The following is a 17,839-nucleotide window of genomic DNA, read 5'->3' as shown; positions in this document are numbered from 1 at the left end:
TGAAATCTGATAATTACTTTTTGCATTATAAAATCGTAGTGTTTTTTAAACTTTGCGCTTTGCTTCTTATTATCCCATCCATTACAAAATTACAAATATATAAATAATAATAAATATAACTTCAATTAAATACAGTTTAGTAGTGTTTAAATTACCAATATAAAAATACTATGTGATGAAACTTATGTGACAAAATTAAGCAAATTCACGCTTGACCTTAAATATTCCAGCAATCCTTAAACTTTAGTCAAGTTATTCCGTATAAGGCGAGACAAGATCATCTGCAATTCTGCATTTGCGTCAGAGTGCAACCTCTGCAGCCGACGCAACGCGACGGGCTCGTGGGTTTATTATTGGTTACAAAATATGCCTAGATTTTGTCCCCAGCATTGCCTGAATGAAATCTGACTTCTCATGGGCTTTCCCTACTAATGTAGTTAGTACTATAAAAAGTAATAAATTGTCAGAGTCCGCTTTCTTACTTTTTCTTCTACACTTCGCACTGTCGTTGCCATCCTTAGAAGTCCATCCCGATCATTGGCACACGGCATTGGCAGGAAATTATAAGATAAAGATTATTCTTCCTATTTCAAAAATGTACCTAAGGCGAAAATCAAATGGTATATTTGCGTGAGCACCTTATTGTTTTGTTGACTGTACCAGAATTAAATCACTAGAGGTGACTTATGCCAGTGCGTCGCCGTGTGCACCCAGCCGGGCGAAGTTTCCTCGAAACGCATTATGGACTGGGCAAATTTTCTCCGGTCGACGCGCGGACATTGACTCCAAAGAGAACAGACGCAGACGCATTTTGGTATAACAATACCAATGTTACACGTATGTTCTTAATTACATTTTTAAATATGGTGTAAAATTATGTATATTTATATAAGGTAAAATTTAATTTTACAGGTCTTTTGCTCAGTTTCGCATGTACCTATACTGTGTGCCGTCGAGAAATACTCTGTTCTCGGAAATCTCCCTTGAGAATTCTTGTTGATTTCCATGAGAAACTCTCGTAGGAAATTTCTCGGGAACGAACTGAAGAAAATACTCGGGAATTTTAGAGAAAATTACGAATTCGATTCCGCGCTCTCTCGAAAATATCAGTTTGGAGTTTGTCATTTTAGATTCAATGAAATAATGGTAAATGCACATGAACTACAATATGTTGTTGCATTTGCGCCCCGCCCCATCTGTAACTGCTTAAATGCATTAAAAGTAATGACATTCATGATAAAATAATTCAATAATTAATTTTTGCGAAACTTTATCGCCAAAATCCGCGTTAAGGTTACACATGAAATGAAAATTGGTCTAAATAGCGTGCACATTTAAACATATTATACAATACACAGAAATAAGTAAGTTACGGAGTTTTATTGCATATTTTGCTGTTAACTGAACTATTACGCAAGTAGACTGTTACGTGTTTTTTTATGTTTTCACTCCTGACTTTATTTTTCCATAAATAAAATACCTTTTTATTAAATACTCTTCAAAGTTAAAAAGACAAACAGTACCTACTTAACTTAGGTAGGTAAGTAAAGTATGCTTAATTTGTAAAAATTGTAATTGCGTTATTCTATTTTACTAAATTCTTCTTCATAGTCGTATTCCTTATGACTGAGGGTCGTTACGTGGAATTAAAGACACACAATAACTTTTTTGGCATTATTAATGGAGTGGTTTGCCATTGCCTTCTCCGTTTCACATACAAGTTAATAAATCGACCAGTGTGCAGGTTTCATCACAATTTAACCATTACACCACCACCTCTTGTATGCAGTTAGGTACTATAGAACTATATACGACAAAGCTTTGTCGTCTTTTTTATGCAATCAGATAATTTTAATTTAGATAATGTGTTATTCACGAAAGAAAAATGTTCCTCAAATCGAAAATGTTATGACCAGTGTACCACGAAGAGAATGTCGACAAGCAATCAGATAGTGCAGGTGAAGTGGCACTTGGCTCATGCATTTTCAGTCTTCCCGCGTTGCCGGCCGATGTCGGTTGGCTGCGATTGTGTTAGTGAGGTGAGCCTCGTGTTAACTGTACTATCCGGTCAAGTAATCTAGGTGAGTTACTTGCCCTTTGTTTTTAGGTTATGTCTGAATCACGACTCGTTTTGGAAACCGCGACAGCGCCGGCGCGTTTCGTATTACCAACATGTGTTGGTAATACAGTTTTTATCATATTTTTCGAGGTTTCGCTTTTGAATTTGATTTGTTTTCTTAGAATAAATGTTAAATGGCGATATTCTACTCTTATTTCTGACAAAACGGAATAAAGACTGTAGCAAAGTGAAGAGCACGCATCCCCAAGAATGAAGGTTCAGTTCCTGGTACCACAGGATCGTATTAATTTTGAAATAAAGTTCCGCAACGATGTAAAAAATTATTACATCTATCTCTTGTGTTAGATTTGTCAAGTAAGATGTGTGTATCTTTGATTCTATATTTGTTAGTTTAAAAGTAGATCGTATTAATGAACATATTGGATCCATGCACAATCGAGTATAGCATGTGACAAAAAGTATGTTGGAATGAGGGTAGACAATAAAGATGTAGTCGCCATTGATACCGTATAAAAAATTAATGTATGGCAATCATTAGAATTTAAATAAAAGTGAGATTAGATTTCGAATTGTAATTGTGTCGAATAATAGGTATATCCTTACATATTAATAAATCAAAGTTATCAGCCGCGTTTGTCTGTATGTCCGCGAATACTGAAAAAATATTAATAATAATAAAAAATAAAGTTCCACTGAGATTTAGTTACAAATTTCTACATTGTTTGGATGCAGAGACCATTGATGATGATTAAAAAATGTTGAAACTGGTGAGACACACAAGAATAGTTCATTTTTAATAGTTTATATCTTACATACCGAATATCATGAATCCTAAAAACAATACACATTTTTAAAATGACAGTTGCGTAACAATAGCTGTCGTGTAGCTCCGGTTTGGAGTTAGACTATTTCATATTCACCTGGATGCCATACGGGGTGAGTAAGACGACCTCGGTGGCGCAGTGGTAAAGTTCTTGCCACTGAACCGAGAGGTCCTGGGTTCGATCCCCGGTCGGGTCATGATGGAAAACGATCTTTTTCTGATTGGCCCGGGTCTTGGATGTTTATCTATATATGTATATGTTATAAAATATAGTATCGTTGAGTTAGTATCCCATAACACAAGTCTCGAACTTACTTTGGGGCTAGCTCAATATGTGTGGTTTGTCCTCATTTATTTATAGTAAGAGACACATGCTTTGATAGCTAACAGGCAACAATGGAATTCTTAAGGGGAGCTATAGCCCGAAAATCCTGAGAAGTATATACCAATATATAGTTTATTATTGAGTTTGCCCGCGTGAATTTGAAATAAACAACATTTTTATACAAACTTTCACTCCCACATTGTAACCACTTGGGGATGTTTTTTGAAAAGAGTAGCCTATATTTGAACACCAGTTAAACTGCCTCCTACTTTCCTATCTACCCTACATCCGCCTTTAACTTCATTTACCAAATTTCATCAAAATCGATCAAGATGTTTAGCCGTGAAAGCAGAACAGACAGATTTTCGCATTTATAATAATAATATTAGTGTGGATTTTCTCGCTTCGCGGGGTCACAGCAACGGATATTAACCAGGACAGGAATACGCGAAAATTCTCATGTTATGATCTCAGAGAGCGCATAAAGACTGTGTTTTTCCTGCCTCATCTCATATAATCTGGATCAAACTATGAAAATTTATGGAATAAGTAAAATTGTTGCACTCGTAGGCATGGATAAGGAAACAATACATGACATGACACAAAACAATCTTGCTCAACAAAAACCCCGACAATTTTCACGGTGACTTTCGAAAATTAATTGACCAATAATTGGCGTACTAGATAAATTCGTACGGAAGCGATCACTAGACCGATTACTATGTAAATCATAGACTAATCTAGTGTATGTTATGGCGGTATGATCGCGTGACAAACGCACGGAAGTATACGACCGACTTTTTGCTGTCTTCCGAATGGATCGCTTTTTGCGCGCTCTGTGCACGGAAATTAAATTTTGTTAGGTCTATTTAACATTTTTTCTAATTTTTGTTTTCTTACTTGCTAATTCCATTTGGAATGATATTAAATGCACATCGAAATAATGGGACACTACACACTACGATTCGATATTCTTCTCGAACATAAAGGTGATCTGCACTTGATCGCCGCATGATTTGATAGTCTGACTCTCTTCCGTTGGTCTACCTTAATTGAGTCATCACGACCAGTTAGAGCAGTTAATCTATCAACGAAATACGACCTATAAATATCTGGGGAAGGACTGGAAGTATCATATAAATGTGGTTTAACCATATGGAGGGAATTGATTTGTCTATACGATCAAAAGTAAATAACTATTCATTTATTCTATTATTCTTGAGACTGATGATTACGGAAAATTCATGTATATATATTCTCCATTGTTACATTTACCGCCACATTACAACAATCTGTTTGTAAAATATGATCTGTAAATATGAAATATAACTTAGCTATTAGTTGCCCAGGTTCAATACTACTAGTGAATATGAGAAGCATTTTGTGACACAACTGCGATATTTTAATCGAGTTATACTAACTTATGATTTGACACCTATTATATAAAGGTACCTCTTTTTCTATTGGGTGTTAGTAAACCTTGATAAAATATAGCTTATAGCAATCTTGGATAATGCACCTTTCAAATGGTGAAAGAATTTTATAAATCGGTTCAGTAGTTTCGGAGATTACCCGCCTCAAACATACAAACTCATAAACGCTTACCTCTTTATAATAATAGTATAGATAGTATAGATAAATGTTCTCGCGTCTTAACGGAATGACAGCGCCTCGGGCAGAAACTAGAAAATAATCAACAAAACAACAATTTAAGTTCGCTAACTTTCGACCTTTCCTCCGGTCAACTTTCTTTATCTGTGGCTATACTCGTAACAATTATTTGTTGGTAACCTTTATTGTGGCTATGGCAACATTTCTCCTAAACTCGTGATAGACGGTTTCCTCTTTTTTTAGATATCTCTGAATTGGTGACAGAAAAGCGTTGCAAATCCGTCAATTATTTTGTTCAGTATCTTATTTTAAGCCTCTACCAGGTTATGTTCAGTAATAATGTTAAAATTCGCCCATTAGATTTGGCGAGATTGATTAAAAAAGTAATTTAAAAAATTACAAATATACATTCAAACTTCCGATTTTATTCATCGATGAACTCTTGTCAATAAAGCATCTTGGATTTATTATGTCAAGAAACAATACTTATTTATTGTTTTTGCGCGATGGTTAGGTCTTTATTACTTTGTATTGTTCAATCTAAATCCATTGTACTTAGATAAGGAAAAGTCATTAAATTGTTTAACGTTTCATTCTGTTTTCTTAAATATTTGATCAAAGAAGTAGGTAGTAAAAAGTAGCGGTTTCTTTTGCGGTTTAAAATTTATTGTCAAATTGTACGATGTTATGTCTTGATAGATCGACGATTTTAGCACATCGTCCTCGTGTTTGTTACCAATGATCGTCAAAATTCGCACTTGGCATTATGGATAACAAATAACTTAGCGTAAAATGGTTTAAGTATTCCGGTAAGTAGGTAAGTACTTACATTTAAGTCATGTTTTCCTGTTACCGTTTTATCTATCCCTATGAATCAATTTGCATACCTATTAGTTTGTCAACAGAAAGTTCGCAAGCTCGAATCCTACTCGTGATAATTGTTTAGTTTTTATACCAATCTGATCCATACAGGTTGCAGGCAACCTGGTTGATTATCAACTAGTGTGTGAAATGTGGGAGGCAAACCACTCCATTAATTGTGTCAAGAAAGTCGTTGTGTGTGTTTCATTCCACACAAGCCGTGACCCGTGACGAATACGACTATGAAGAGAATGAATCATTTTGACCCCGTTATCTATAAGATATTAAAAAGGGGACTTCCCTGGAAAGTGAAACTAACATTTTACGAAACAGATGTTGACTCGAGTGATTTGGTAATTTTGGGAGAAAAATTACCTAATCTCAGTTTGTAGGTGCTTTACCTATTTACCACAATTTATCAAAAGGAATCCTGTAGTTTTTGCGGAAAAGAGAACCTTCAAAACGATCTTATACAGACATATATAAATCACGTTTTGAACCTTAACGGACTAGACAGAGATAGATTATCTACTTGAATTTTTGAACGAACACGGCCGGGGTAAGATGCTGAAAGAAAGCTGTATCGGTCTGATCATGCCATGTTTTGTGAAGTTTGTATGATACAGTCGAATCTACAATATTGCAAGCTTAATTTTTTACGCTGAGCCCGGGCTTCGCGACCTCCTAGCTCCGGATTTAAACGCTACTTAAATACGGTACAACGGAACAGTAGAAATGATTGATGACACTAATGCCTCTTGACAGGCGCGTCGCTTTCCCGCCATGATACCATCGACATTGTAAATTGTTTATATGTTTTTCTATGGGAAACTGTGCCGTTTCCGCTAAAGAGTTGCTCTGTTATTCAGCATACTTTAAGCTAAAGTATGTTTTGTCGTTGTCGCACTTTACAATATTTGACATTGACATAGCGAGAGAGCATATACTTTAGTTTAAAGTATGGTTTCACTTTTTTTATGGATGTATGCAATCCAAACTATTATATAATATTGTTATAAAATCAAAAGTCTGTCAGTCTGTCTATCTGTTCGTCTATTCTGCTTTTATGGCTAAACCGCTGGATAGATTTTGATTAAATTTTATACACACGTAGTTAAAGACCTCCGTTCAAAGATAGGCTTTTTCATAACCCAACCCCTAAATGACCATAATGGAGGGTGATAGTTTGCATTAAAATCATGTCTATTTCGATTTTGACCAACCATATTCGAGCAAAAGTCATTCGATTCCGAATATAAAGGGTTAGGTTGCCTGCCTGACCTTATCTCAACCTATTTCTGTATTGTATGATAACATTTCTGCAATCAATATCATAAAACAATAAAGAAACTTTTATCTTCGGTATCAAAACTCGTGACTTTCATTTGCACATTCTCAGCTATTAAATAGCGTTCGATTTTGTGGGAATGTTGGCACAGACAGGCTCAATTTGTTATATTTTTTTATGAAGTCCCAATGCCGGGCAAAAGCCTCCCCTTTTTGTTTCGAACAACTTCTATCCCGCGTCAGTTGTTGTCAGCCCTGAAGACTGATAGTACCTCAAACCATCGCATCTTCGCCTTGCCTTGCGATCTTTTCCCATCAGTTGGGACTTAAGAAGTCACTCTTCTGGCCCATCATGCGGGGGCCATGCGGCTTACATGGCCCGCCCAATCCCACTTCTGTTACACAAATATCATTATCATATAATATATTAATAAATATATTAGGACAAATCACACAGATTGAGCTAGCCCCAAAGTAAGTTCGAGACTTGTGTTATGGGATACTAACTCAACGATACTATATTTTATAAGAAATACATATATGTATAGATAAACATCCAAAATCCCCGGGCATCCAAAATCATCTGAAATCAGAAAAAAAAAAAAAATTCCATTATGACCCTAACGGGGATCGAACCCGGGACCTCTCGGTTTAGAGGCAAGCACTTCACTACAGTGCCACCGAGGTCGCGCAAGTCATGATTGTTGTGTTTACCGAGGGGTTCCTTTTTTTCGCATTTTGGTCCTTATTGTTCTTGCCATAAAATATTTTGCCATAATAAGTCTAGATAATTGATTTTTTGCACACGGGTAAATGTAACTTTTCGGTTAGGTTGGGTTAGTAATGTGAAAACTATTTAAAAGCCGAGTAAACGCATGAACAACTTCCTAAATGCTGGTAACTATATTAAAATGAAGAACCGTGTTTGCGATAATATCCTTTATATTATCGAGACATGTATCGTGACAAGATCAACAAGATTTTTTTATATTTAAACTTATGTCAATATGTAATTAAGTATTATCTTTTAATTAAATATAGCTTAACTTAAATAAAATAATGAAATAGCTTTTAGTGCTAAACGCGCCGCTGAGTCTTGGTTCATAGTCGTATTCCTCATGGCTGAGGGACGTGGTTATTACGTGGAATGAAACATACACAATAACTTTCTTGGCATTATTAATGGAGTGGTTTGCCATTGCCTTCTCCATTTCACACACAAGTTAATAAGGATCAACCAGTGTGCAGGTTTCCTCACGATGTTTTCTTTCATCGGAAGCAAGTGGTGGTCGATGAAAACTACTATACATGAGTCAGATTGGTATACAAACTCGTTTGGCATGAGTGGGATTCGAACCTGGGACCTTTCGATCCACAGGCGGGCGTCTTAACCTTTACACCAGCACCGCTTCAATGAGTCTTCAAAGGCTATCGGCAAACAAACAGTTCTTCAAGTCTTGGCAGATTTGGCATAAATTGCTGTAAATAAAACCTTTCATACAGACTAGGCTAATGTATGAGTACTGTCATGGCCCATCTTCCTTATCCATTCACAAAGAACATTAATTGCCCCAGAACATTAACTGAGAAATTAAAATGTTTATAACTCTGTGATACATTTCTGCTTTGGGTCGTCTTCGGTCTACCCCAACCTTTTCTGTTCTGAGCCATCCTAATTCAGTATGAAAAAGAGATTCTTCATATATCCGTCTCGTCTAGCTTCTGGATCTCGTACGCTAAGTGACACAAACGCCTGATGGGAATTCGTCACCCACTAGAAGTGCACTAGAAGTTCGTCACCCACTAGAAGTCCACTTTTGCAGACTTTGTAGCCTTAGTGTCTTTGCCATCGCACCCTGTAATTACCTCACTCACTCTTACAAACCGAAACACAACAAGCTACCTCTCGGCTACATGGTTTACTCATGTACCCATGTGCTATGTGAATATTGTGTTTTATTTTGTGTTTTTAGTCTGGTTGTGTATTGTGCTGTTGTTTTACAAATAAATGTTTTATCTATCTATCTACCTTGAAAACATAACACTCCTCTTTCGGCACTCGGTTTTGAGAATAGACATCTTGTAATTACTTCAACGTTGTCGTTGACGTCAATCTGATAACAATGTTTTACGAGAGGAATCTTCTGCAATCAGGCGAGATCAAACAACGCTATCACTATTCACGGATGTTAAATTAGTTGTACAGGTATTATATACGCACTAGTATATCCTCTCTCTCTGTCTCTCTCTTTCATGTTTGTGTCTTCCCGTTTGCATTCGAGGTATCGTATAATAGATGCCGCAGAGTCCGGAGTAAGCGAAAAAATTTCAGGTTCGGCGGCGATTTTACGAATGACCACCTGCCTCTTAGCGAATGCTAATGCTGTCAATCAGCTGTCAAGGCTGCCCCTTACTCGCACCGTATCATCAATGGGAGGATATGGAATGGTGCTATTCTCAGATGGGTTCACATCCAGTGTTTCATCCCATAAAGTCAAACGCAAACCCAACCAAGCGATGGGTTTACGTCCGACTGAAAAAAAAAAAACGTTTGAGGTGAAAATGTGTAGGTCTAGTTTCTGAATAAATGCTTTGATTTCACTGTTTTGGAACAAACTGAATAAATACTTGGCGTTAATCCATCTTTGGTCTTATTTATGATATTTTATGTAAATACCTCTTTCTTGATACTTTATGCAGACACTGGTGTCAGATTTATTCAAGTCACCAGAGGCATCCTGACATGACTTCTGTCTTCCAGTGTGAGGGTCGTCCACTATGTTTTCCTTCACTGGATGCAAGTGGATCTTTAAAAACAAATACACGAGTCAGATTGGTGTACACTTTCAAACTCAGTGGCACACAGACATTGTTTAATAAAGCCTAGCCGAAACCATAAACTAATTACATAACCGCGTGCGTATCCATCACGAAGTTGCAACGGCCATAGACTAATAGACCAAAAGTGGGTCGATATCAGGTGAATGGGTCGTCACGGTCTATTCTCATGCGATAGACAATTCAATGGGGCAATGGCACTATACTGCCATTATGCTATGGACAGAAGTGGCGAAATTTAATTAGCCTATAGTTTTTAAACCCCGACGACAGAAAGAGGGGAGTTATAAGTTGTCTTTTATTTTTTATTAGTACAGCCCGCTTCAATCCAAACATGACTATATATCATCGGAAAGCTATGTAATATTTACATAGCTTCATGGACCTGATAAGCGATACCAAGCCACTCCTGATAAGGCTCTTAATTAAATGTAAACCATTTGTTGTACTAACGTCAACGGCTATCATTGTTATCAATGATAGGTACTGAAAAAATAATTGGGCTTAGGGAAAACAGTATGAGGGGTTTCCAGAAGTTGTATACACGTTTAGTTTGGATGACAATGCATTATTGTGGTAAGCATGACTGGATGGTGCACTCAGGAACGGCTCCAGACATGGGAACGGTTTACGGCACGGACATTATTTTTTTGTCACACATTTAATGCAATAAGATCTCTTTGACAACAATAAAAGCTTGTGTAAAAACATTTAAGATTTAACTTTTTATTTATATATATATTTTGTGTGACAATTTTCAATAATTTTATTGGAAATACATATTTATTTATTCAAATTTTGACATTTTTAATAATGATGTAAGTTCGTCCTCCTAATTTTTAATATATATATATATATATAAGACCTATATTTGTTAATTGACGTCCTTGGAGAAAAGGCTGCGGTGAAGTTTGTTGCGCCGCTTCTTCTTCACCTGCGCTTTGGAAGCCGGCAGTAGACTTAGTTTAATTTTTTTGACGTCAATAAGTGATGTATATCATCTTAAACTGAATAAAGAATTTTGAATTTCAATTTGAATTTGTGTCAAAAATGACATTTTTGTACAAAACTTATTAAAATCTTTTTGTGAATGAATGAGTTTGTGTAGGTATGTTAAAATGGGTTAATGTATCAGTATCAGATTCTTATATATTATGATTTGTGATGAATGAGCAAGCTCGTGTTACCGACATAACATTTATATATAGAACTATATTACTAACTATTCTGTATTCGATGCAGTTTTGTTTCAAGCTCTGTAATTCTTTTGGAAATTATTGGGTCACTAAATCAATATATATTTAAATTTTATTATTTATTTTATTTTGATATTATGTCAAATGTAACTATGTGGTTGTAATTTTAATACATGTATTTGTATTAATTGTACACATAACACATGTGACGGGCAATTAACTATATATAATATACCTATTTCCTCATTGGCCATAATTCATCATTCTGCCGCACGTTATATGGAGATAACAAATTTCCCACGTTCCAAGTAGAAAAATTAATCAAATTAAACCATCCCACGATAAATAAACAACAGTAATAAACAGTTAAATTACTTTTACAGTTAGTTTTAGCACTTAGATTGTGGAAATTATACGTATGTCCGTTTAGCATACTGTAGGTCAATCACAACACTGCATTATCTGTCCGTTATTAGGGTTCCGTACACAAAAGATGCCAATATCAGCAGTCAATTAGCTGCTCTACTTGTCCGTATTTATACCTGTGAAACTATATGAATACTACACGAGTTTGTATATCAATCTGACTCATATATTGTAGTTTTAATATACCACCATTTGATTCCGATCTTCGTGTCAAGTCGGAATAGCTATTCAGTCGGTGTTCGACCAGTATATGGCCACTAATCGCTCTGTCGTTTAAGTCCTGCATAGTGCAGGATGTGGAACAGGAAAGCAGGTGACCCTGGCTGCACAGCACCGCTGTCACAGCAGCCATTAGCTCTCGTTGACAAATATTATTTATTTGCAAAAACATGAGTGTACATTTTTTACAGCGCCCTTTCACCAAACTATCTGTTAAAAATCGTACAAAAATCCGTCCGGTAGTTTTTGAGTTTATCGCGTACATACAGATAGACGCCACGTGGACTTCAATTTATAATATGTAAGGATTTATTCATAGGGCTACAGTCAAGACATCGATACGATAACCAATTTAAGAACCGTCCCTTGAACCTAATCTGCACGAAACCGGTTCGCGCTTGGCCATTTTTTACTCTGCAATCAGAATCAGCACGGCCATTCATCCTGGGTCTTATTACAGTGGGATAAAGGCTAAAACAGTTTATTTCGCGAAAACATCGGAATTAGAAACCGTGACTTGATCAGTTAATTCAGAATAATCTTGTTTTTACTGAATAGGAATGTGGGAGAAATTACTGATCGTAACAGATTACAGGTAAATATGTGGTCTATGGTCAGATAGATTAAATAAATAAATGGATGGACTCAACAGCAGCAGACAAAGCGAGTCTGAAACCGTTCTCCGACAATTGCTTCGTCTACGAACGTTTCGTCGATAGAATGTTTCGACATCGGGCGTTTGAACGACAGAACCCTTCATCTACGAATGATTCGTCGACAGAATGTCTTCTGTATTCTGTCGGAGAACCGTTTCAGACTCTACAAAGCTTTTATCGTTTGTACGACGATGGGCACAAACAAATAAATGGACACAATTGAACCAGAACCGCAGACAAATATCTGTGATTACGAGTAAAATTATATGCCCGCACGAGCGAACCCATGATCACCAGAAAGCGAATGGGCGTGACGTCCCACCCGCTGCGGTGGTCGTCAATCAACTAGTTTCAAATATCTTGACGATATAGGTAATCGTGTTATGTTTTGTATAATTAGCATTTGCCTGCGGCTGCGCTCACGTGAAATCCCCTCGGGAGCACTGTTAGCAGGTCAACTACATATGTAGGTATGCAAAATTTCAAAAAGATTTCTTGAGTAGTTCAAAAGTAAGGAGGTACAAATAAACAAACTTTCGTGTTTAATAATTGCAAAGATGATGGCTTAAATTTTACGTCATAACAAATTTATAAAAACATTAAAAGCCACTCAGTACTAATTAACACGAAATGAATACAGTAATTGGAGCATGTTTAGATAAAATCTGTTTTAACAGCAAATGATAAAGCGTGGCGAAGGTTGAAGGAAATTGTCGAAAAGGGTTTCACAAAATGAGTAATTATGTTTCATAATTGAATTTAATTTTGAGGTTATTTTTGTGGATTCTAAAAGTAATATATTTTTTAATTTTTAAAAAAAATAAATTAATAAATATTTATGTATAGGAACAAATCACACGATAATATGTTTTACAACAAATACATATATAGATAAACATCCAAGACCCAAGTCAATCAGAAAAATATCATTTCCCATTATGATCCGACCGGGGATCGAACCTCGGGACCCCTCGGTTCAGAGGCAAGCAGTTTACCACTGCGCCACCGAGCTCGAAAAAATGGACTTATCTATCGATATGTAATTCATTAAATAAATAAATAAATATATCAGGACAAATCACACAGATTGAGCTGGCCCCAAAGTAAGATCGAGACTTGTGTTATGGGATACTAACTCAACGAAACTATATTTTATAACAAATACATATATAGATAAACATCCAAGACCCGGGCCAATCAGAAAAAGATCATTTTCCATCATGACCCGACCGGGGATCGAACCCAGGACCTCTCGCTTCAGAGGCAAGCACTTTACCACTGCGCCATCGAGGTCGTCATTTATAATTAAATAAATATTATATTAATAACATAATTTTTTGGTATTTATTAGCAGTCAAATAAAAAAAATTCAAAGAACAAAATAAACTTGCTTAAAAAAATATTAAATATAAACATATAAAAAAACTTAAATGCCATCTGTTTTTAAGGAAACTGAGTGATACATAAATATATCAACTCACTAGCATGCAAATTGTTAGCTTTTTTTTTTACTGTGAGTGTAGCCATGAACAATATCATAGCTAGGATCATTTTGTGTTCATGGATATGATATGATATATATTATTCAGATTCAGATGTAATTATCACTTGCAGTTGAATTCTTTATCTAAACCAAATGAACTGTGACAACAGTGGAATATGTTGTGAAGGACATCATAACATTATAAGTAATTGTGAGTAAATAGCAGCTGTAAATAATATTTTATTTATTTAAACTTTATTGCACAACTCAAAAATTTTAACAATAGCTTCGCTAAAAACGAAAATGAAATTGTACAACCGCCATTAGAATTTTTAATAATTGTCATACATATTATTCGCATATACTTATTGTACGTACGTTGAGACACACGTACATTGAGAAATTTTTATATATTAATTGTCTCGAGATATATAATGCTATAAACTATATTAGGATATTAAAAACCTAGACTTTGTTATTGGCAGGAAAGAACTGACAGTTTTCAAACGGCTGAACGCACATTTCCCAAACATAAACAATAAATACTCTCGACTAAATTCTCTTTGAAATAAATAAAACTAGATCAAAACAGATCAGACATTTGGCTGTGACGAGACAGACATACAGGCACACAGGTCAGGTTAAACTTAACTCCTTCTGCTGTCGGAAGTTAAAAATATTACTACAATCGAAACAACTCACGGAACATTACAATTAAAATCGATTTGCATGCCAACCATCTCTTTTGAGATCGTTCCGTGTAGACTTTCCACTATTTTAGATTTATCCAACGATTTCCTGATCATATCTCCTGAAATATTGCGTGTTGCAGACTTTCTATCGGTAACTCACTGTTAGTGGGTTATTTATAAGAGAAATGGTACAATTCATTCGATAATATCTTTATTATTTATGCGAAATATATAATTTCCATTTACATAGTTCCGTACGCTATAATTAGCCTGTCGTTTCATATTACTGTCATAATTTGGTTTCACTTAAATTTTTCTAGACCGCGGATTGTTTTCGTTCCTATTACTTTACTTTTCCGAACAAAATAAATTGTTTTATTATAATTTTAATACGTGCAGTGTCGCACACAATTGAAATAACATCTTAATTATTTTTATTACTCCATACTGGTCTGTGAGCGGAAGAAAAACATAAATCATGCCAACTGCTTCTTTTCCCATGCAAATTGTAAAAGTCGATTAAGGTAAAGAGCTTTAAACTGAAGATACTTCTTATACCTATAAGCGAAAGGCTAGCAACCGATCAATATTTAATCAATTCCTCCAAAAAGACCGCCTTACAGCTAAACGTAACCTACGAGATTCAGAACTCTTGTTTCAGTCTACCCCCTAAGGATAAAGACGTGATACCTGTATCTGTATTTCAATCGTAGTTACCAAATCCAGTAAGTGTATTTTTCAAATAGGTACTGCAATATAGGTACTTATCTGTCTGCGTAAGTTTGAAATAAAACTGCATAGCTGCTATATTATATATGCAGCTGCAAACTCGTGTTTTTCCTGTTCGTGACATCTCGTCCTTCGCATTTCTCCCAAGTTATTTTATGATCGTCCTGACAATTTATATTTTATTAATGACAAAGAATGTATGACAGGACGGACCGGTCGTTCTATATCGATATATTGATGGAGGTGTTCTTGACCTTTTTCTTGTTGTACCTCTTGTAATGTTCAATGCGGACCCTATCCTTTCCCATTCCACTCTTAAAGCCACCTGTAAACTCATATTGATACGGTAAACTCTTCAGAAAAAAACTACTGAATGAATTTTGCGTCAGCATCTTCTTCTTAACATGTTATATAACAAAATCCTCTGCCGCGTCTAACTAAAAAAATACTGCACAGATTTTCATGCGGTTTTCACCATAGAAAAGGGTGATTCCTGAGGAAGTTTCAGGTGTATAATTTATTATGATTTTACCCGAGCTTCAAATCACTACACTTCAAATTCCTATTCTTAGCTAAGTATATTGTGAAACCTTTTTTTTAAAAGGTTAAAGTATTCCATGATACATTTCAAGTGTATAGATATAAATGGTAGATTTTTATTTAAGAGGCTAGTACATATTTGTGAATTCAGAAATATAGGATGACCAAAAAAGTTATGGCGATTGGGGACATTGCGTCAAACATGGTAAGAAAAGTGAACAATGAAAAAGCGATGGAATAAAATGGAAGATCTGACTTTATACTGCGCTCATATATTCATTAAAGATTGGCGGCAGAGTCCGGCAAAAGGTGAGACTTATATATTTATGCCTTTTGCTGTAGAGACCCTGGGACCTTGGGGTGCGGATGCTAATACCCTTTACAAAGAATTTTCCGCACGCCTGGTCGATGTCTCCGGGGACCCAAGGGCTGGTGACTATTTTGGCCAACGTTTGAGTTTGGCCATACAAAGAGGGAATGTCGCCAGCCTTCTGGGAACTTTACCGCACAGCGACGGCGATTTAGGTCAGTTTTTTATTTAAATTAATTTAACATTTATTATTTTAGTTTTAATTTTTAATTTTAATAAATAGCTTAAGTGTGTATGTGTAGTTAATTTTATATTCGATATTGGCATAATATATTATTAAAATCATTTTACACAAATTTAAAGATTTAGATTTTCCACTACAAAATTAATGTACTTAGTGTTTATTGACGTCATCCTAGTGATGCAGCCTTCAGAGTATATTACTCAGAATTACTCGAGTGTTGTAATTAGAACAATCACTAGCTTTGTGTTGATTAACATCTATTTACGCGTATTTTATTGAGTACTTTTTTATTTTTTCACTCGAAATTTTGACAAAATTGTGATTATTTCAATAAAGACTTAACCGATTTTGTTGCCTCACGATCTTAAAATTCTATTGACAGATCATACATACCTATTAAATTTAATCAAAATCAGACCAACAACAGTTCGAAAGTTATCGCGTTACAAATATACATATACTTATATTAATAATTATTTTTGCTCCAAGTCGATTTGTAGATATTATGATCATGCAAGATCAGATATGTCCAGTAAAATGATTTGATATGCTAGTGAGAATCATACAACATGGCATAGAACTTGTTTCGAACTTTAAATTACTCATCTCCTATGCATATTAATTCAGGTGAAAAATTGCTCGAATATAACCGACAGACAGACAGACAATGACCTAGATGCGAACGATAAGGAATTTGTTAAAGATAAGACAAATTAAAGCAGATAACAAGACGGATCGGACCCAGATTCATCAGAAAATTGGGGAAGTTGAGTAAGCGTACCGTCAACACATCAACTTAGTCTTGCTCATTGCAAATTCACCTCTATTACCGTTTCGTAGAGATTAATGCGTAGCAATTAGATGAACGTACGTAGCTCTGATACTTACTGATAAACGTTCCGTTGAACCAGCGGAAAAATTGGTTGTAAAACGCGTCAAATTGAGTTTATAGTCATAAAAACACTTAGAATAAGTATATATGCACATTTTGTTTCTGTTCTCAAAACATCTAGGTGAGTTTGTGCAGGAAGGTTTCATATGCCAAATGTTCTACTTAATTTTTATAAATTAGATACATGTATGTATACCATTGAAATGTGTAGTGATTGATTTGTAGGTATACAAATAAGTTATAGATAAACAGATTGGAAATTAACCATTATGTTTAACTTTTACTGTTTGAGAAACCTTACCTATTCTCTTATACTATTATCATTAAAAATCGATTTATTTTTACAATAAATAATTTAATCTTGAACAATATTATTCTTGGATTTTATCTATATATGTATTTGTTATAAAATATAGTATCGTTGAGTTAGTATCCCATAACACAAGTCTCGCACTTACTTTGCGGCTAGCTCAATCTGTGTAATTTGTCCTAATATATTTATTTATTTCGTAATAGTATGAAAAATATTAACATTATAGATGAGCTTCAAGATTTTATAACTCCTGATGTCTTCATACGCGGGTTTATATTATTTATTTATTCAAGCTTTTACCAAATTGACACAAA

General features: G+C 35.2%; 1 protein-coding gene across 1 annotated transcript in view; it reads left to right on the top strand.

Annotated features, from left to right (window-relative positions):
- Positions 1–1,926: 1,926 nt before the first annotated feature.
- IP3K2 (Inositol 1,4,5-triphosphate kinase 2) overlaps positions 1,927–17,839 on the top strand; it is a 130,886-nt gene continuing 114,973 nt past the window's right edge. The window contains exon 1 of the mRNA XM_053752945.1: positions 1,927–2,081. The gene's annotated coding sequence lies outside the window, so the exon portion shown is untranslated. The remainder of the gene's footprint in view (positions 2,082–17,839) is intronic.

The sequence above is a fragment of the Plodia interpunctella genome, chromosome 12, assembly GCF_027563975.2.
Source record: "Plodia interpunctella isolate USDA-ARS_2022_Savannah chromosome 12, ilPloInte3.2, whole genome shotgun sequence".
In the NCBI taxonomy this organism is placed as follows: domain Eukaryota; kingdom Metazoa; phylum Arthropoda; class Insecta; order Lepidoptera; family Pyralidae; genus Plodia; species Plodia interpunctella.
The sequence above is the reverse complement of the archived record's forward strand: the minus strand, read 5'-3'. Positions and strand labels throughout refer to the sequence as shown.